Consider the following 20830-nt stretch of genomic DNA (forward strand, 5'->3'; position numbering starts at 1 on the left):
GACTTCAATTACCCGGATATTTGTTGGACGTCAAACTCAGCCAAGAGCATAAGGTCAAACAGATTCCTCACTGGCCTTGCAGACAACTTCATTGTCCAGAAAGTGGGAGAAGCAACAAGAGGAACAGCCATTTTAGATCTGGTCCTAACCAATGTTGATGACCTGGTTAGTGGGGTAGAAGTGGAAGGATCATTAGGCGCGAGTGATCATGCTCTTCTGAAGTTTACTATACAGCGGAAAGGAGCAGCCAAGCATACTAGGACTCAATTTCTTGACTTTAAGAAAGCCGACTTCATAAAACTTAGGGAAGTGCTGGGTGAGATCCCATGGACAGCAATACTAAAAGGAAAGGGAGTTCATGATGGCTGGGAGTTTGTTAAGAGGGAGATAGTAAAAGCACAACATCAGGCAATACCAATGAGACGGAAACATGGAAGGTGCCTAAAGAAGCCAGGGTGGCTATCTAAAGAACTTTTAACTGAATTAAGATTAAAAAAGGATGTGTACAAAAAATGGAAAAGGGGGGAAACCACCAAAGAGGAATTCAAACAAATAGCCAGCACGTGTAGACACAAAGTCAGAAAAGCTAAAGCACAGAATGAACTCAGGCTTGCTAGAGAGTTTAAAAGCAACAAAAAAGGCTTTTATGGGTATGTTCGTAGCAAAAGGAAGAACAAAGAAACAGTGGGGTCACTCAGAGGAGAAGATGGTGAAATGCAAACAGGGGACACAGAAAGGGCTGAACTCCTCAATGCCTTCTTTGCCTCAGTCTTCTCCGATAAAGAAAACAATGCCCGACCTGAAGAATTTGGAGCAAATGATTCAGCAAAGGAAACACAGCCCAGAATAACTAAGGAGATAGTACAAGAATATTTGGCTAGTTTAGATGTATTCAAGTCTCCAGGGCCAGATGAACTGCATCCAAGAGTATTAAAAGAACTGGCCGATGTGATCTCAGAACCACTGACAGTCATCTTTGAGAATTCCTGGAGAACAGGCGAAGTCCCGGCAGACTGGAGGAGGGCAAATGTTGTCCCTATTTTCAAAAAGGGGAAAAGAGAGGACCCAAATAATTACCGCCCAGTCAGTCTGACATCAATACCAGGGAAGATTCTGGAGCAGATCATTAAGCAAACAGTCTGTGAGCACCTAGAAAGGAATGCTGTGATCACCAATAGTCAGCATGGATTTCTGAAAAATAAGTCATGTCAGACTAACCTGATCTCGTTTTTTGACAGAATTACAAGCCTGGTAGATGAAGGGAATGCAGTGGATGTAGCCTACCTTGATTTCAGCAAGGCATTTGACAAGGTGCCCCATGATATTCTTGTAAAGAAGCTGGTAAAATGCGGTCTTGACTATGCTACCACTCAGTGGATTTGTAACTGGCTGACTGACCGAACCCAAAGGGTGCTCATCAATGGTTCCTCTTCATCCTGGAGAAGAGTGGCTAGTGGGGTGCCACAGGGTTCTGTCTTGGGCCCGGTCTTATTCAACATCTTTATCAACGACTTGGATGATGGACTCAAGGGCATCCTGATCAAATCTGCAGATGACACCAAACTGGGAGGGGTGGCTAACACCCCAGAGGACAGGATCACACTTCAAAATGACCTTGACAGATTAGAGAACTGGGCAAAAACAAACAAAATGAATTTTAACAGGGAGAAATGTAAAGTATTGCACTTGGGCAAAAAAACCGAGAGGCACAAATACAAGATGGGGGACACCTGGCTTGAGAGCAGTACATGTGAAAAGGATCTAGGAGTCTTGGTTGACCACAAACTTGACATGAGCCAACAGTGTGACGCGGCAGCTAAAAAAGCCAATGCAATTCTGGGCTGCATCAATAGGAGTATAGCATCTAGATCAAGGGAAGTAATAGTGCCACTGTATTCTGCTCTGGTCAGACCACACCTGGAGTACTGTGTCCAGTTCTGGGCACCACAATTCAAGAAGGACACGGGCAAACTGGAACGTGTCCAGAGGAGGGCAACCAAAATGGTCAAAGGCCTGGAAACGATGCCTTATGAGGAACGGCTAAGGGAGCTGGGCATGTTTAGCCTGGAGAAGAGGAGGTTAAGGGGTGATATGATAGCCATGTTCAAATATATAAAAGGATGTCACATAGAGGAGGGAGAAAGGTTGTTTTCTGCTGCTCCAGAGAAGCGGACACGGAGCAATGGAGCCAAACTACAAGAAAGAAGATTCCACCTAAACATTAGGAAGAACTTCCTGACAGTAAGAGCTGTTCGTCAGTGGAATTTGCTGCCAAGGAGTGTGGTGGAGTCTCCGACTTTGGAGGTCTTTAAGCAGAGGCTTGACAACCATATGTCAGGAGTGCTCTGATGGTGTTTCCTGCTTGGCAGGGGGTTGGACTCGATGGCCCTTGTGGTCTCTTCCAACTCTATGATTCTATGATTCTATGATTCCCCTGTATGAGTCTGTTGATGTCTTCTAAGGTTTCCATTATCACTGAAGCTCTTTCCGCACTCTATACATTTATATGGTTTCTCCCCTGTGTGAGTCCATTGATGTGTTCTAAGGCTTCCATTATCACTAAAGCTCATTCCGCACTGCAGTCATTTAAATGGTTTCTCCCCTGTATGAGTCCGTTGATGTCTTCTAAGGCTTCCATTATGACTAAAGCTCATTCCGCACTCTATACATTTATATGGTTTCTCCCCTGTATGAGTCCGTTGATGTCTTCTAAGGCTTCCAATATCCCTAAAGCTCATTCCGCACTCAAGGCATTTAAATGGTTTCTCCCCTGTGTGAGTCCGTTGATGTGTTCTAAGGCTTCCATTCTGACTGAAGCTCTTTCCACACTCTATACATTTATATGGTTTCTCCCCTGTGTGAGTCCGTTGATGTGTTCTAAGGCTTCCATTTTGACTAAAGCTCATTCCGCACTCTATACATTTATATGGTTTCTCCCCTGTATGAGTCCGTTGATGTCTTCTAAGGCTTCCAATATCCCTAAAGCTCATTCCGCACTCTATACATTTATATAGTTTCTCCCCTGTGTGAGTCCGTTGATGTGTTCTAAGGCTTCCATTATGACTAAAGCTCATTCCGCACTCTAGACATTTATATGGTTTCTCCCCTGTGTGAATCCGCTGGTGTAATTTAAGGTATCTATTCTGACTGAAGCACATTCCACACTCCAGGCATTTATATGGTTTCTCCCCTGTATGAGTCTGTTGATGTTGTCTAAGACTTCCACTATCACTGAAGCACTTTCCGCACTCCAGGCATTTAAATGGTTTCTCCCCTGTGTGAATCCGTTGATGTTGTCTAAGACTTCCACTATCACTGAAGCACTTTCCGCACTCCAGGCATTTAAATGGTTTCTCCCCTGTGTGAGTCCGTTGATGTTGTCTAAGACTTCCACTATCACTAAAGCCCTTTCCACACTCGGTACATTTAAATGGTTTCTCCCCTGTGTGAGTCCGTTGATGATTTCTAAGGTGTGCACTCCGACTGAAGCTCTTTCCACAGTCCATACATTCATATGGTTTCTCCCCTGTGTGAGTCTGTTGATGTCTTCTAAGGCTTCCATTATGACTGAAGCTCTTTCCACACTCTATACATTTATATGATTTCTCCCCTGTGTGAGTCCGTTGATGTGTTCTAAGGCTTCCATTATCACTAAAGCTCATTCCGCACTCAAGGCATTTAAATGGTTTCTCCCCTGTGTGAGTCCGTTGATGTGTTCTAAGGCTTCCATTCTGATTGAAGCTCTTTCCACACTCTATACATTTATATGGTTTCTCCCCTGTGTGAGTCCGTTGATGTGTTCTAAGGCTTCCACTATCACTAAAGCCCTTTCCACACTCGGTACATTTAAATGGTTTCTCCCCTGTGTGAGTCCGTTGATGATTTCTAAGGTGTGCACTCCGACTGAAGCTCTTTCCACAGTCCATACATTCATATGGTTTCTCCCCTGTGTGAGTCTGTTGATGTGTTCTAAGGCTTCCATTATGACTGAAGCTCTTTCCACACTCTATACATTTATATGGTTTCTCCCCTGTGTGAGTCTGTTGATGTGTTCTAAGGCTTCCATTATCACTAAAGCTCATTCCGCACTCAAGGCATTTAAATGGTTTCTCCCCTGTGTGAGTCCGTTGATGTGTTCTAAGGCTTCCATTCTGACTGAAGCTCTTTCCACACTCTATACATTTATATGGTTTCTCCCCTGTGTGAGTCCGTTGATGTGTTCTAAGGCTTCCATTATCACTAAAGCTCATTCCGCACTCAAGGCATTTAAATGGTTTCTCCCCTGTGTGAGTCCGTTGATGTGTTCTAAGTCTTCCATTCTGACTGAAGCTCTTTCCACACTCTATACATTTATATGGCTTCTCCCCTGTGTGAGTCCGTTGATGTGTTCTAAGGCTACCATTATGACTAAAGCTCATTCCGCACTCTATACATTTATATGGTTTCTCCCCTGTGTGAATCCGCTGGTGTAATTTAAGGTCTCCATTCTGACTGAAGCTCTTTCCGCACTCTATACATTTAAATGGTTTCTCCCCTGTGTGAGTCCGTTGATGTGTTCTAAGTCTTCCATTCTGACTGAAGCTCTTTCCACACTCTACACATTTATATGGTTTCTCCCCTGTATGAGTCTGTTGATGTGTTCTAAGGTCTCCATTCTGACTGAAGCACTTTCCGCACTCCAGGTATTTAAATGGTTTCTCCCCTGTATGCGTCCGTTGATGTCTTCTAAGACTTCCACTATCACTAAAGCTCATTCCGCACTCTATACATTTATATGGTTTCTCCCCTGTGTGAGTCCGTTGATGATTTCTAAGGTGTGCACTCCGACTGAAGCTCTTTCCACAATCCATACATTCATATGGTTTCTCCCCTGTGTGAGTCTGTTGATGTCTTCTAAGGTCTCCATTCTGACTGAAACACTTTCCGCACTCCAGGCATTTAAATGGTTTCTCTCCTGTGTGAGTCCGTTGATGTTTTCTAAGGCTTCCATTATAAGTAAAGCCCTTTCCGCACTCTATACATTTAAATGGTTTCTCCCCTGTGTGAGTCCGTTGATGTCTTTTAACGTTTCCACTATTACTAAAGCTCTTTCCACACTTGATACATGGTTTCTCCCCTGTGTGAGTCTGTTGATGTTGTCTAAGGTCTCTATTCTGACTGAAGCTCTTTCCCCACTCCAGGCATTTAAATGGTTTCTCCCCTGTGTGAGTCTGTTGATGTCTTCTAAGGCTTCCACTAATACTAAAACTCTTCTCACACTCCAGGCATTTAAATTGTTTCTCCCCTGTGTGAGTCCATTGATGTCTTCTAAGGCTTCCACTAATACTAAAACTCTTCTCACACTCCAGGCATTTAAAAGGTTTCTCCCCTGTGTGAGTCCGTTGATGTGTTCTAAGTTTTCCAATATCAGTGAAACGTTTCCCACACTCCATACCATTAAATGGTTTCTCCCCTGTTGGAGGTCGTTGATGTGAAATATGTGTGCTCATTCAATGATGCATAGTCCGCATTTCACACATTTTAATTTCTATTCCTAATGGGGGGGACAGGAACCCAGTCCCCTGGAGTTCTGACTGTCTTCTCCATCTCCTTCTTCAGAATGGGAGGAAAGGGAATCCTATTTTGGTTTCAAGGAAGAGAACAAAGGGAAAGAGAACACATCAAGCTCCATTAGCACCTTCTCCTATTTCAACGTCTCCTACATTCCCTCACCTCCTACCCATGTTCCCAACTTTCAGAAAATGAATATGCAATTATGTCAAATGATAGTAATGCATCAGCAACCTTTCCTAATCCTCAACCAATGTTCATAAAGCAGCTTGATTTTTTTAAAGAACGATGTGCTGTCTGATCTCGTGCCCGTCTTTTGACGCAGGACTATCCTAAAATGACACTGAAAAGCAGGATATTCAAGGCAAAATGATAAACTGTACTTAGTGGAATATGTAGTACCTTGGAAATGTAGTATTGATTCACTAATGGCCTGAAGTTGTGTTATTTCTGGGGACATGAATTTATTCCTTTTATGTCTTAAAGATCATAATCATACGATGTCATGGGGTGTTAGGGGAGCGTTAGTACCATTGGTGGGGGAAATGTCATGCACCTTACGAGGTAATTTATCCACCATTGGTCCCCACCCTGCACTCAGCTCTCACCTGTTTCTTCCAGAAGCTGTCAGGATGGAATAGGGGCCACAATCCCAGGAACGGCTTCAACTGGCTGGCTAAACCAGGTGAGGATAGCTGATGGGTCTCAAATCCTTGGTGTATTAGGGAATTCTGTTGAGGTGAAGGCAGGCTCTGGTGGATGGAGAGGATGAGAACAACAGTGAATCCCAGTCAAGAAGGCAGATTCTGCCCATTCTGCAGAGGAAAGTGAAGGGCAGATGGGGCTTGTCAACCGGGGAAGGGAGTTCCTTGAGAAGGAAAACTCTAGTCGTAATACTTTGGTGCACTCCTTCGCTTCCTCTTGAGTTATCTTCAGGAGAAGAAAAAGCTATGGAGGAAAACCTACACAAATCCAGAGTGGACTCTCTAAGATGGTCGGATGGTGTCCTGCACACCTCCTTCCACTCACTCCTGCAGCCAAGCTGGTGCCTAACATACTGCTCTGCTTTCCTTGAGACCATATAAGCCAGGCTGAGAAGGGGGTCTTGTTGTCTAGGCAGCCCTGAACCCCCAAACACACTGCCCAGGCTGGCAGGACTGCTAACACAGCAGTTTCAGGGGGAGCGATGAACTCAGACCTGTGTATCAGAATCTCTCCAATGTGGAATATGTAAAACAGAAGCACTATTTACATCATACATCAATTAAAAAGTATTCAGAATATTTGTCTTTTGAAGAAAAGACCACCAACTATCCGATGGCCCCTTCAAAGCTAATGAAAGTCTTGTGTCTGGAGCTTTTGGGGGTGCAGGACCAGGAAAGCTTCTGCCACCATGATCCTTCCAATTGGGATTCAGGCCTCATCATGCAACAGAAACTGCCCTGGTTGTGCTCGTTGATAATCTCGGATGTGCTAGAGTCTGGGGTGAAAGCTATTTCCTGGTTCTACTAGATCTCTCAGTGGCTTTGGAGACCTTTGGCCATGGTGTCCTTCTGGACCCTCGAGGAGAGCTGGGGAAATGGTTATGCAGTGGTTCCGCTCCTTCCTCCTGGGCCATGTCCAGAAATTGATGTTGGGGCATGGGTGTTCAGACCCCTGGGCTCTCACTTGTGGGGTGCCTCAGGGCTCCGTCCTCTCCCCATGCTTTTTAATATCTATATGAAGCTGCTGGGAGAGATCATCAGGGGTTTGGGACTGGGTGTTCACCAGTATGTGGGTGATACCCAGCTCTTCTTCTCATTTAAATCAGAACCAGTGAAGGTGGTGAATGCCCTGTGTTGGTGCCTGGAGGTGGTTTGAGGATGGGTGGCGGCTAACAGATTGAGCTTGAATCCTGACAAGACATAAGTACTGTCCCTGGGGAACAGAGGGTGGGCAGGTGTGGGGGACCCTCTGGTCCTGATGGGGTAACTGTGGCCCTAAAGGACCAGGTGCACAGCCTGTGGGTAATTTTGGACTCACAGCTGACCATGGAGGCACAGCTCAATTCTGTGTCCAGGGCAGTTGTCTAGCAGCTCCATCTGGAACGCAGGCTGAGACCTTCCTTCCCCTCAGACTGCCTCACCAGAGTGGTGCATGCTCTGGTTGTTTCCGGCTTGGACTACTGCTATGTGGTCTACATGGGGCTACCTTAGAAGGTGACCCAAAACTGCAACTGAATGGGAGCAGCCGCTGAAACCACATATCACTTCCTCTAAAGGATCTTTCCTGGCTCCCAGCACATTTTCAAGCACAATTCAAATTGTTAGTGCTGATCTTTAAATTGTCATGGTTGCATTTTCCAGGCATTGAAAAGTATTGATCTAGTGCAGGCTTCCTGAAACTCGGCAGTTTCCTTTCTGCTGAGAGCTGGTGGTGGGATAAGTTGCGATGAGGTTATGAAGAACCTTTCTTTTTTGTGGGAACCAGATGAAGCTGGTTTAAACTGGAGCGAGCCAGGCTTGTTATCCAGTCCCAAGGTTACTCTGACATTTAATAGAATATAAATTACAAGGCCGAAAGGCGCCTGGTCCCACTTCCTAGTCTCCTATTTCTCTACTCTGCTTGTGTGATTCATACTTGAGAGCTGTTTTGGTATGCTAAGTTAGGGTTTTACATAAGTTAAGTTTTTGCTATTTTTTGGCTCCTGTTATGCTTCTTTGCCTTAAGTAATAAATTTATTTGCTGAATGAGATTGTTATGGAGCAGCAAGATCTGCAACCTAAAGCCCTCAACAGCCTCAGCCCTGTAGACCTGAAGGAGCATCTCCACCGACATCGCTCAGTCTGGACAGGGAGGTCCTCCTTGGAAGGTCTTCTGCTGATTCCCCCCCCCCCCTGCGAGAAGCGAAGTTACAGGGAACCAGACAGAGGGCGAGGAAATGGGCAACATTCTGACATTTAGAAGACAGCTGAAGGCAACCCTCTATCGGGAGGTTTTTAATGTCTGATGTTTTACTGTCTTTTCTTTGTACTGGAGCCATGCAGTGGAAGAGAAACTTAAAGATGGAAGCCTGAGAGAGAGGAAAAGGTTTCTGGCTGCTTCCGGGGTGGGATTGCGGAAACCAAGAGCCGCTTCGGAGAAGGCCTCTCCCCTCCCCTCTTCCTCTCGGGATTTCCTCTCCTCTCCAAACCAGAGTTTGGACTGGGCAGAACCGCTGTGTCTGGACAGGGCAGGGGCTTATGGGGGCTCATGGGATGGGAAGAGGATGGAATTTGCAGGAAGGGGGGGACTGGACCCCCCACTTTCCAGGGATCCTTCTCTGGTCGCCTTGAAGGGGGGGGTTGATTCCTGGGCAGGAGGGAGAAGCCAAGGCGGCCCCTCCAGAGATTCCCCACGGGAGCCACTATGGATAAGTCTCCCCAAAGACTTTTCTACCTATCTCTTCCCCCATCATTGCTGCCCTTCCCTGACCAGGGATGCTCCCCCTTCCCACATCCTCGACTCTCTCCCTCTTTCCCAGAGTCTCCCCTGCATCCAAAGCCCCCCCCCCTTGGCGCGGCTCAGCCCTCATCCCCCATCTTTCCATCCTGAGGAGCCACTGCAAGACACACAATTTAGGGACAGGGGGTCTCTATCCAGGCGTCCCTCATGCCCGTTAACCCTTTCATGGCCCGCCTTTGTCCGTGCGAAACCCACAGGGCCCCAGGGATGACTACGCGGGGGAAACGGGGCAAGGGGGCCCTCGTGGGGACCCCCTGCGTAGGTTCCCCATGTCCGCCGCTGCCAAGGCGCCTAAGGGGCCAAGGAAAGCCCCCTTCGCAGCACGCATGCAGGGATCCAGGCCCTGCCCGTGGGGCCCACGAAAGGCGCTTTGGGGAGCTGGCGGGGGTCTCTGGGTCCTCCCCCCCTCTCCGCCCCCCGCGAGCCCTTTACCTCTTTGTCCTCGCTCCCGATTCTCCTTTCCTTTCCTGCAACATCCACGGGCGGGGGGGGGTCCCCTCCCATGACGCCCCGCCTTTCCTTTCCAAAGCGCGCTCCCCTAGAGCTACGCCGCAGAGCAGCAATCCGGCGCAGAAGCTCCACTTGCGGGAAAGGCAGGCAGTTTAGGAGGGGGGCTTTCCCCCCTCATTCCGGAAACAGACGCCGGATTGGAAGAGGAGGAAGAGGTTCAGCGCACAGTGGAGGGATTTGGGGTTGTGGGGCGGGGTGAGAGGAGGATATACCGGGAGGGGAGGAATTGAGGGGGGCGAAGGAGTGGAAGGTTTTTCCCCCCTCCCTTCTTCCTTCTGGGGATGAGGAGAGCGAGGCAGGGGCTGATCCCGGCAATCGAGCTGCAAAGTGCGGTCCCCCCCCCTACAATGTTTACATTGCAAAATCCTTCCCTCCCTCCGCCCCCCACCCCGCGCCATGATCTTAGATCCATTCCATGTTTTAGGTATTGGTGCACACTGAGCAGCGGGTTGGGCGCTGCGACTCCTGTGTTACGGAGAAAATGGGGCTTGGGCTTTTGCACACCCCCTCCCGACACTCAGGTAAAATTCCTCCCTTCTGTCTCCGTCAGAGGTAACACAATGAGGCCAGGAAGAAAGCAAGGCAGCTGTTGATCTGTTTGCGCACAGAGCCCCCCCCCCCCATGCGAGGAGTGAAGCAGCCCAGAAGTAAAGCGCGTTGCAATTTCTACACCCTCAGAAAGTAGCCTCTGCCGGGTGGTGAATGTTTCCCTCTGTGAGGGAGCCTTCCCAGACCTGCTGAAAGAGGCGGTCATTAAAACGCTTCTTAAAAAAAAATCTTTAGACCCGGCTAATATGACCAACTATCGCCCAGTCTCAAATCTTCCATTCTTGGGCAAGGTGACTGAGCAGGTGGTTGCTGAACAACTCCAAGCACGCCTGGAGGATGGTGGACCATTTGGATCCCTTCCAATCGGGATTCAGGCCTCACCATGGGACTGAAACTGCCTTGGTCACACTGGTTGATGATCTCCGGCGGGCTAGGGACAAAGGTGAGAGCTGTTTCCTAGTTCTGCTGGATCTCTCAGCGGCCTTTGACACCATCAACCATCACATCCTTCTGGACCGTCTAGAGGGGCTGTGAGCTGGGGGCACTGTCATACAGTGGTTCCACTCCTTCCTCCTGGGCCGTGTCCAGAAAATGGTGTTGGGGGATGAGTGTTCAGACCCCTGGGCTCTTACTTGTGGGGTGCCTCAGGGCTCCGTCCTCTCTCCCATGCTTTTTAATATCTATATGAATCTGCTGGGAGAGATCATCAGGGGGTTTGGGCTGAGTGTTCATCAGTATGCAGATGATACCCAGTTCTACCTCTCTTTTAAATCAGAACCAGTGGAGGCAGTGAAGGTCCTGTGTGAGTGTCTGGAGGCGGTTGGAGGATGGATGGCGGCTAACAGATTGAGGTTGAATCCTGACAAGACAGAAGTACTGTTTTGGGGGGACAGAGGGTGGGCAGGTGTGGAGGACTCCCTGGTCCCGCATGGGGTAACTGTGCCCCTGAAGGACCAGGTGCGCAGCCTGGGAGTCATTCTGGACTCACAGCTGTCCATGAAAGTGCAGATTAATTCTGTGTCCAGGGTGGCTGTCTACCAGCTCCATCTGGTACACAGGCTGAGACCCTCCCTGACCGCGGACTGTCTGGCCAGAGTGGTGCATGCTCTGGTTATCTCCCGCTTGGACTACTGCAATGTGCTCTACGTGGGGCTACCTTTGAAGGTGACTCGGAAACTACAGCTAATCCAGAATGTCGCAGCTAGGCTGGTGACTGGGAGTGGCTGCCAGGACCACATAACACCGGTCTGGAGAGATCTGCATTGCCTCCCAGTATGTTTCTGAGCCCAGTTCATAGTGTTGGTGCTGACCTTTAAAGCCCTAAACAGCCTCTGTCCTGTATCCCTGAAGGAGCGTCTCCACCCCCATCATCCAATCCGGACACTGAGGTCCAGGCAGTTCCCTCATTGCGAGAAGTAAGCTTACAGTGAACCAGACAGAGGGCCTTCTCGGTGATGGCGCCCGCCCTGTGGAATGCCCTCCCTTCAGATGTGAAGGAAATAAGCAGCTATCCTATCTTTAAAAGACATCTGAAGGCAGCCCTGTTTAGGGAGGTTTTTAATATTTAATGCTGCACTGTTTTTAACACTCGATTGGGAGCCGCCCAGAGTGGCTGGGGAGACTCAGCCAGATGGGCGGGATATAAATAAATTATTATTATTTATTTATTTTTATTTTTATTATTATTATTATTATTATTATTATTATTATTATTATTATTATTATTATTATTATGGCTGCATGGCATTTAAGAATGAGACTGTTAGTTTATCTTTATTTTCTGCATATACCATTTGCTACATTTCTTAAATGTGACAATTTTGTGCTATAGAAGGAGGGGAGTGACATATAAGAGGACACAGGGAGTTAAATTCTGAGGCGAGAGGAACCCAGAAGCTGCTTTAAGACCCAGAAGTGGTGAAAAGCAAGATATAGTCTGTGTTCTAGGATTATGATAATATTTAATTCTCTTGCTGATTATGCTGTTTTCAATGTGCATTTTATATTTCCCCTCCTTTAGCAATGTTTTCTTCTGAATGAAGCTGAACTGTGACACACACCCCCAAAAGAAAAAATCTCAGGAAGGTATTTGTTACAGAAATTACAAGGCGGGGCGGGACACATCCTTAAAGTTGTTAAATGTTACAAATATTATGCCTGAATGTATCCTTTTGGCTTGACAGCTCAGGGAAGATACCTAGCTTTAAAAAATCATATAAAATCAACTCCTTTGCCAGTTTCCTCCATTCCAATGCTATTTTGCCCTTGGAAAAAGGACTCTTTTTTTCCTGCCACCTGTCGGACTTGGGTTCAACCGAGCTCCTTCGATGATGATTAATGACCTGAGTCTTTGATGAGGCTCCAAGCACACTCCCCATTCAGCAGAGTATCCAGCACGCAGGGAAGGACGAGAAGTTTATTAGCTACATTGCTAAAGAGTTTTATTTCTAACTACGCAGACAGAAATGAAATATACATGCTCTCTCTGTGAAAGCAGAGAGCAACTGAAAAACAAAGGAACAGGAAACAGTAACATCACATCCGTCTCCTGTCTTCCGTGAGACTTCCAACAGTCTGGAATGTCTCTGGAATGCAAAACGGAGTCCTGTGACTCCAAGAGCACGGCACAGTGGCAACACACAGAAACCAACACCACCTCCCCAAGGGTGAAGATGTGTAGACACACCTCCTACCCGAGGAAATGCCCAGAGGTGACAATTGCTGGGCTCACTGTTAGCCAAGGGAAGCCAAATCTCATCACCAGACTTGTCTCAGGCTGCAGACATGCAAAGGAAGTTCTGTTGTCCTTTTGGGTGGTGGGTACTTGAGACATGTTTGCCTCTGCTAATCTTATACTTGGGTGTTGCCCTGACATATCTGTCTATGCTAATCTTGTGTAACCCCCCCCCCCCCTTCTGACGTTTTAGTGATGTAGCAATGATGTATTGATGATGATGTGTGAACTGTATCCTGGGATATGGTGGGAAAGTTTTAAAAGTCAATGTCACCCCAGGGTCAGAGTTCCCTCACTGCTGTTTGAACCTGTTGCACAACAGTAAAGGATCTAAGTCTACTGACTGCTCTTTGCTCCAAAATGCTTGGCTGGAATTTCCTTCATTTACTGACCGCATGGACCCACAGGGGACTTGTACCCTGGCAAGCTGGGCTGTTGAGTAGTCTCTCATCGCATAATTTTCTTTAAAAAGTCTTTTCCAATCCCAATATTGACTGCCTGTGATAAAATCGTTGGACTCTTATCTCCTCCTGGCTCCTGAGTTTATTGGCCAGACCTAGGAGTTTTTATAGCCTTTGGGGGTATACAGTGGTACCTCGGGTTAAGTACTTAATTCGTTCCAGAGGTCCGTTCTTGACCTGAAACTGTTCTTAACCTGAAGCACCACTTTAGCTAATTTGGCCTCCTGCTGCCGCCATGCCACTGGAGCACAATTTCTGTTCTCATCCTGAAGCAAAGTTCTTAACCCAAGGTACTATTTCTGGGTTAGCAGAGTCTGTAACCTGAAGTGTATGTAACCTGAAGCATATGTAACCCGAGGTACCACTGTAATCCATTCCGGAGGTCCGGTTGTAAACCAAAACAGGTTGTAACCGAAGTCGCGCTTTCGCCAATGGCCCCCCCCCAATGGGCTGTAATCCAAAAACAGGTACACACACTTCGGTGTTTGACGTGGTTGTAATCCAAAACGGTTGTAATTCAAAGTGGTTGCAAACCAAGGAGCCACTGCACAACATTTGGTGCCGTGACTCAGATAAATCGAGGCTTTCTTTGAGCCCACCCAGCTGTGGGTGCCTGAACCGAGGGAGCCGTGGGCTGTGGCTCCGTGTGTCTCGGCCAGCTGTGGGTGCCTCAAGCAGGCAGCAGCCGGCTCCCAGCTCTGTGAATGTCTACGTATTGTCTCTATCTTGGCCAAGAGGGGCTGAGGCTGTGAGGAAAGAGGGGGAAGATTTCTCGCTTTGTGTTTTGCTTGAAGGCTCCTGTCCGGCTGAGGGCTGGGGCTGCAGAGATCAGCCTCTCCCCCCCCCCTTGGCACAACTGCGAGTTCTCTGCCCAGGACTGACGGGCTGTGCAGCCAAGGGGGGCGTTTACTTATGTGTCTTTTCTTTCTATAGGCTTTCTCACTGTGGGCCTTGCTGGCCACCAGTCTCTTTTCAAAAGGCTTTCCCCCCACCTTTTATTTGATCTGCAACATGTCGGAAGGGCAGGGAGTCCCCCTTGTGTAACAGCTTAAGCAGGAAGGCATAATGGGGGGGCCACACTCACAGGAGGAATGGACTCCATTACAAGGCATGGTGAATACTTTTGGCAAATTCAAGCACAAATATGGTGGAGCGATGAACCCCAAACAAGTGAGAACTCCCTGCTGCCCCCCCCCCAGGGCTCATAGGACCTGGACCTAACCAACCAGGTCTTTAGGAGTGTGACAAAACACCCTGGATGGTCGGAGCAGTTTGCATAGGCAGACTCCTGGGTAGTGGTCCTGAGAGAAAACTCTACATGGTGACAGAAGTTGAAAAGACAGTATTGTACCTCGCTGAGGATGCAGTGGGCACTGAATGAGGCAGAAGTAATCAAACCCCAAAAGAAAGAGCACTTTTCCAGAGGAGAGGAGAAAATGAAAGAACCAACCTGGCCCCCAACGGCTCCCATATCAGCCTTTAATTGGCCAGACCTAGGAGTTTTGATAGCCTTTGGGGGCATACAAGACCCGGACTCCGAGCCTTCTTCTCTTGAGGGTTCCCCAGCTGGTCCTCCCCTCCCCTTTCACCCAGCCAGTCCATGGCAGCAAGAGCAGCAACAACAGTAAATTCAGTACGATAATAATATGCCCCACCCCCGGCCACCGCAAAACAAAAAGGTTTCCCCCCCGGTCTATCTGAGCGCCCGCCCAGAAAGAAAAGCCACAAAATTGCAGCCTAGCCTGGTGGAGGGGCCATGTCCCTTCCAATCAGGCCAGAACTTACCTTAATCTGGCCACCAGGACACACTCCTGAGGATCCTGATCCTGGAAGGGAGAAAACCAAAAGAGGCTTGGACAAAGGGGTCGGCCTCTTTTCTTTGGCCTTTGCCCCACCCCCGGCTGGCCATCCATTGTCCTTCCTGACCAAGGGCGGGTCAAAGGCTGGCCCAGGCAGGTGGGGGGCACCCGCCCAGGTGAGCCCTATCTTGGTGCCACAAACCCCACCCACCTGTGGGAAAGGGTGGGCGGACATTCCCTGTTTCCCAGCCAAGCTAATCACACCCTTTTGTCTTCATCTGGGTTGGTTCTTTATGGAATGGCTACCTGTCTGGCACTCAGGTATCAGGAGGCCAGGGATTATCACTCAGGCAGAGGGAATGCTGAGTAGCTGAGCTCACATGTCTATAGGAATTTCTGAAGTTACCCCATTTAGCAGTGGGGGACATTTATCAGTGAATTCATACACTTGGTTTTGTGCAGCAGAGGTCCTTTGAATAGATAGGAAGAAACTGTGATGAAGTGTTTTGTGGGAACAAATGACAAGAGTGATGGTGCTGAATTTGGTGGTGGGTTGCATGTGCATGATATCTGCAGAAGGGGCAACCACCCCCCCACACCTATACATAAATTCCTGCAACAGTCTGGACAGGGCAGGGGCTTATGGGGTGGAAAGAGGATAGAGGCTCCAGGAAGGAAAGGGTGTGGGGAGGGGACCCCCCACTTTCCAGGGATCCCTCTCTGGTAGCCTTGAAGGGGTGGCCGATTCCTGGGCGGGAGGGAGAAGCCAAGGCGGCCCCTCCGGAGATTCCCTGCGGGCACCAGAATGGAGACGTGTCCCCAAAGACTGGTCTACATATCTCTCCCCCCACCCCCCATTGCTGCCCTTCCCTGCCCCAGGGATTCTCCCTCTCCCCACTTCATTGACTCCATCCATCTCTCGCAGAGTCTCCCCTGCACCCAGAGGCCCCCCTTGGCGCGGCTCACCCCTCGCCCTGCGTCCCCCATCTCTCCATCCGGAGGGCACCACCCCCAAGACGAGCAGAGGAGGTACAGAGGGGTCTATCCAGGCATCCCTCACACCCCTTAACCCTTTAATGCCCACCTCTCTCCGCGCGGAACCCACAGAGTCCTGTAGCAAGCTGCATTTTTCAGTTATTGGTGGACCTTCCTGCTAAATGAAAAGCATAGGCCACTATTGAGAAAATATTTCTTCCAAGGTGCTAGAATACCACAAGTAACTGAGCTACAAAATATTAATTTTACGTGATATCCTACGTCTAACTATGTGCACTGTTACACTGTTATATTTCTATGCAAATATCCTTAAGAGGCGTGACATCCAAGTCCCTTTCAGGTTCACATGGACACACGCATCTGGGACGGACAATAGCAGGTTAATATTTACCACCTTAAATTGTGCGGCGAAAAGGATTGCAAAGTAGCCACCTTTGCAATCTTATCTCCGAAGGGGGGAACTGTAGCAGGAACCCCACCCCCCAATCATTCAGTTTCTACAAACTTCACACACACTCACACACTACATACACAACACTTCTGTCATAAATTCATAGAAAAATGAACCATACATCGGATTTGCACTGTTCCACTTTTATTTGGCTCCATGAAGGAAGGACTACAAAATGGGGAAGGTTTGATACAGGCCAGCCATAATCCCTTCACCATCCCAGCACATCCACAGGAGCCCTGTCCAGTTGCTATGCCAACCCTGATGGTCCTAGACAGAAGACCATCAAGATCACAAAGAACTTGCATATGGGAGTGGATTCAGCATGGACTGGAACAAAGGACAATGATCAGATCTTCCCTCTGGGGGCAGGAAACTGCAAACTCCCCTCTGTCACCTGGAAAGTACTCATGGGGAGGGGGAAAGGGGGAACCAGCCAGGTGACAGGACACTCAGGTTACCACCACCACCCCTCCCTCAACCCCTCCTTTCTGTGATGTATGTATGATGTTTCTGGGGGTGGTCTTGATCTACGGGGTGGCAATTTCAAAAGTTTTTATAAGGCCTTGCACACCATTTTTCGGAGTCCTTCTCTCTCCTGCAAGTGAGGGGAGCTCCCTGTTGCAACAGTTCAATAAAGGCCAAGCCTACAGGCTGCTGATTTGCTCCAAGTTAGCCTGGTTGGTGTCTTTGTTTTTGTCCAAGGGAGCCCTCGGATTTTTCCGTTAACAGTCCCAGGGATGCCTGCGCGGGGAAATGGGGTGAGGGGGCTTCGTTGGGATCCCCTGGGTGGGCTTCCTAAGGGTCCAAGGAAAACCCCCTTCGCAGCATGCGTGCAGGGATCCAGATCCACGATAGGCGCTTTTGGGAGCTGGAGGGGGTCTCTGGATCCTTCTCTCGCCTCCCCCTGAGACCCCTTTACCTCTTTGTCCTCGCTCGGGATTCTCCTTTCCTTTCCTGCAACATCAGTGTTTTTTTGGGGGGGTCCCTTGCCGCCCCCCTCCCCTTTCCGAGAGCATGCGCCCCTAGAGCTACGGCGCAGAGCAGCAATCCGGCGCAGAAGCTCCACTTGTGGGATAAGCAGGCAGTTTGGGAGGGGCTCTTCCCCCCTCCCCATTCCCGGAACAGAAGTCGGATGGCGAGGAGGAGGAAGAGGAGGAGGAGGTGCAATGTATGGGGGTGGGGTGAGAGAAGGATGTGCCGGGAGGGGAGGAATTGAGTGGGGGAAGGAGAGGAAGGTTTTCCCCCTCCCTTCTTCCTTCTGGGGATCAGGAGAGCGGGAGAGGGGCTGATCCCGGCAACCCACTTGCAAAGTGGGGTCTCCCACCCCAAAATGTTTACATTGCAAAATCCACCCCACGCCACGAGATAGATCCGTCCATGTTTTAGGTACTGGTGCACATTGAGCAGGGGCTTGGACTCTGTGACTCCTGTGTTAAGGGAAAAAATGGGGCTTTGGCTTTTGCGCACACAGCCCCGACACCCAGGTAAAATTCATGCAGGGAGTGAAGCAGCCCAGAACTAAAGCGCGTTGGAATTTGTACATCCTCAGATAGGTTTTTTCACCTCCTCCTTCCTTGCAGAGAAACATTTGGTCAGCTGGGGAGTCAAAAGGATTTCAGGACTGTCTTCCTATGCTGCTTCGGACATGTGGTTTATATATTTATCTACGTGTTTGCTTGGTACATTTATGAACATTTATTATATATCTAAGACCTTAAAATTCTTGTAACAGAAACCACCCCCACCCCCCCCCACAGGCAACAATGGGCTCCCATCTCTGGGTATGTCTATGTATTTTATTGTCTCTATCTCTTTTTGTGTGCTTTGCATTGAGACTTGTGTTTCCAGCTCAGCCAAGGGAGCTGGGGCTGGAAGGCCAGCTGTGTGTGTGAGTCTGTGTCTCTGTGTGTGAGAGAGTGAGTTTGGGAACCCCACCCCCATGCAACAAGAGGCTCCCAGCTCTGTGTATGTCCTTGTATTTTATTGTCTCTATCTTGGCCAAGGGGGGTGAGGCTGTGAGGAAACAGGAGATTTCTCACTTTGTGTTTTCCTTGAAGGCTCCTGCAACATGTTGGAAGGGCAGGGAGTCCCCATCGTGTAACAACTTAAGCAGGAGCTCATAATGGGGGGGGGGTGTTCTCCACACTCACAAGAGGAATGGGCTCCTTTACAAGGCATGGTGAACAATTTGGGCAAATTCAAACGCAAATACAGTGGAGTGATGAACCCCAAACGACTGGGAACTCCCTGTGAACAGCCCCCCCCCCCCCGGGGCTCGTGGGACCTGGACCTAACTGTTAGGGAAAAATCTAGGTGTGAGGCTGCTCGGTCACCCAGCTCGTTGGACAGAGCCTGCGGGTCCCTGAGGAATAAAGGAAGGAGTCCAGCCAACCGGAGCAAATAGCTGTAGACCAAAGTTTATTGCGCAATGGGTTCAAAGAGCAAATTTGAAACCCGAGGATGGGGTGACAAAGACTTTTAAAACTTTCCCACCATATCCCAGAATACAGTTCATACAGCATCATTGCTACATCACTGACATGTCACAAAAGGGGAGGGGTTAACCTTGGCAAACATGTCCAGACAAGTCCTTGGTACAAGATTAGCATAAGCAGACATGGCAGGGCAAGACTCAGGTATAAGATTAGCATAGACAAATATGTCTATGATATAGAGAGCCAGTGTGGTGTAGTGGTTGAGAGCGGTAGTCTCGTAATCTGGGGAACCGGGTTTGCGTCTCCGCTCCTCCACATGCAGCTGCTGGGTGACCTTGGGCCAGTCACACTTCTCTGAAGTCTCTCAGCCCCACTCACCTCACAGAGTGTTTGTTGTGGGGGAGAAAGGGAAAGGAGAATGTTAGCCGCTTGGAGACTCCTGAAGGGAGTGAAAGGCGGGATATCAAGTCCAAACTCTTCTTCTTTTTCTTCTTCTTAAGTACCACCACCCAAAAGTACAATAGAAGTTCCTTTGCATGTCTGGAGCCTGAGGCGAGTCAGGTGATGAGATTTGGCTTCCTTTGGCTAACAATGAGCCCAGCAATTGTCACCTCTGGGAACGTCCTGGAGTCCTTTTGCAAGGGGAAAATAGCTTTGGAATGGAGGAAACTAGGAAAGGAGATGATTTTATATTATTTTTAAAGCTAGGTAACTTCCCTGAGCTGCCAAGTTGAAAGGATACATTCAGGCATAATATTTGTAATATTAAACTTTAAAGATATAACTGTTGGGATACTGCCAGGGAGAAAAAGCCCATCATGGCCCCCACGTCGCCTCCGGACGATCCAGGAATCTCCCGTAGATACAGTATCAGAAATTAGCGACACGAGCTCCAGAAAATAGCTTGCCACATTCCAGAGCTGATGCACGCTCTATCAGCAGAAATCCGCACAGCGAAAGATGCACGCAGGAGAGCATTATTTAGAAGTTTATTCAGCGTTGGACAGAACAAAGGAAAAAACATGACTGCCTGCTTGCGTGTTCAGGCATAGAGAGAGAGAACAGCGCTATCAAAACAGAAACATCCTGTGAAGAGGAAATACACAGACTCTGTGACTCACAAAGCCTGCTCCCTTTTAAGGTGGAACGGAAATATCCTAACATCCTCCCCCTTTCCGTGTAACCTTTAGTACCTGTGGTTCAACCCAATTGCAACCTCTGTACGTAAACCTTAAGTTGTTCTCTGTTAACAACCTTAGACAACAGATCAGCAGGAATTTCATTTCCTGCCATGTAGGACACCTATAGAATCATAAAATCATAGAATCATAGAGTTGGAAGAGACCACAAGGGCCATCGAGTCCAACCCCCTGCCAAGCAGGAAACACCATCAGAGCACTCCTGACATATGGTTGTCAAGCCTCTGCTTAAAGACCTCCAAAGGAGGAGACTCCACCACACTCCTTGGCAGCAAATTCCACTGTCGAACAGCTCTTACTGTCAGGAAGTTCTTCCTAATGTGTAGGTGGAATCTTCTTTCCTGCAGTTTGGATCCATTTACATTTCTCCCTGAATGAGTCCTTTCTGAATACACTCTCTTGTATGATGTAGCTTAATCTGCAAGTACTTGGTTCTTTGCTTGCAACTCTCTGAGTTCAGCAAAGCCAAACAGGATCTATTGTCTTGATACACTTGTATAGGACATTTCACAGAAACTCTGATGTCCTTAAACAGTTGCATCAACCATTCACAATCCATGAGTGAAAATGACAGAGCATTGAGTTCTGCTTCACAGGAACTTAGGCTTACTGTCGTCTGCTTCTTGCACAGCCAGTCAAACAGACAGTGGTTGTACATGT

The 20830-nt window shown here is 48.5% G+C and overlaps 3 protein-coding genes and 1 long non-coding RNA gene across 9 annotated transcripts in view; 1 reads left to right on the forward strand and 3 right to left on the reverse strand.

Moving 5' to 3' along the window:
- The window catches only part of LOC309541263 (uncharacterized protein), a 225739-nt gene that overhangs the window by 142673 nt on the left and 62236 nt on the right, over positions 1 to 20830 (reverse strand). Inside the window, exon 3 of the mRNA XM_082238911.1 lies at positions 6159 to 6302. The gene's annotated coding sequence lies outside the window, so the exon portion shown is untranslated. The remainder of the gene's footprint in view (positions 1 to 6158; positions 6303 to 20830) is intronic.
- Positions 1 to 20830, forward strand: part of LOC309541504 — a 146244-nt gene that overhangs the window by 59429 nt on the left and 65985 nt on the right. The gene's annotated exons all lie outside the window — the stretch shown is intronic.
- Positions 1 to 20830, reverse strand: part of LOC309541341 (uncharacterized protein) — a 129310-nt gene that overhangs the window by 34695 nt on the left and 73785 nt on the right. For 2 of the 5 annotated variants that reach the window (XM_082239121.1, XM_082239120.1), the window contains exon 1: positions 9466 to 9699. The exons of the other annotated variants lie outside the window; for them this stretch is intronic. The gene's annotated coding sequence lies outside the window, so the exon portion shown is untranslated. Of the gene's footprint in view, positions 1 to 9465; positions 9700 to 20830 lie in introns of those variants that run through there. 5 annotated transcript variants of the gene reach the window in all.
- The window catches only part of LOC309541380 (uncharacterized protein), a 124438-nt gene that overhangs the window by 14059 nt on the left and 89549 nt on the right, over positions 1 to 20830 (reverse strand). The gene's annotated exons all lie outside the window — the stretch shown is intronic.

This window comes from Podarcis vaucheri, assembly GCF_965113315.1.
Source record: "Podarcis vaucheri genome assembly, chromosome: 10".
NCBI classification, from domain to species: domain Eukaryota; kingdom Metazoa; phylum Chordata; class Lepidosauria; order Squamata; family Lacertidae; genus Podarcis; species Podarcis vaucheri.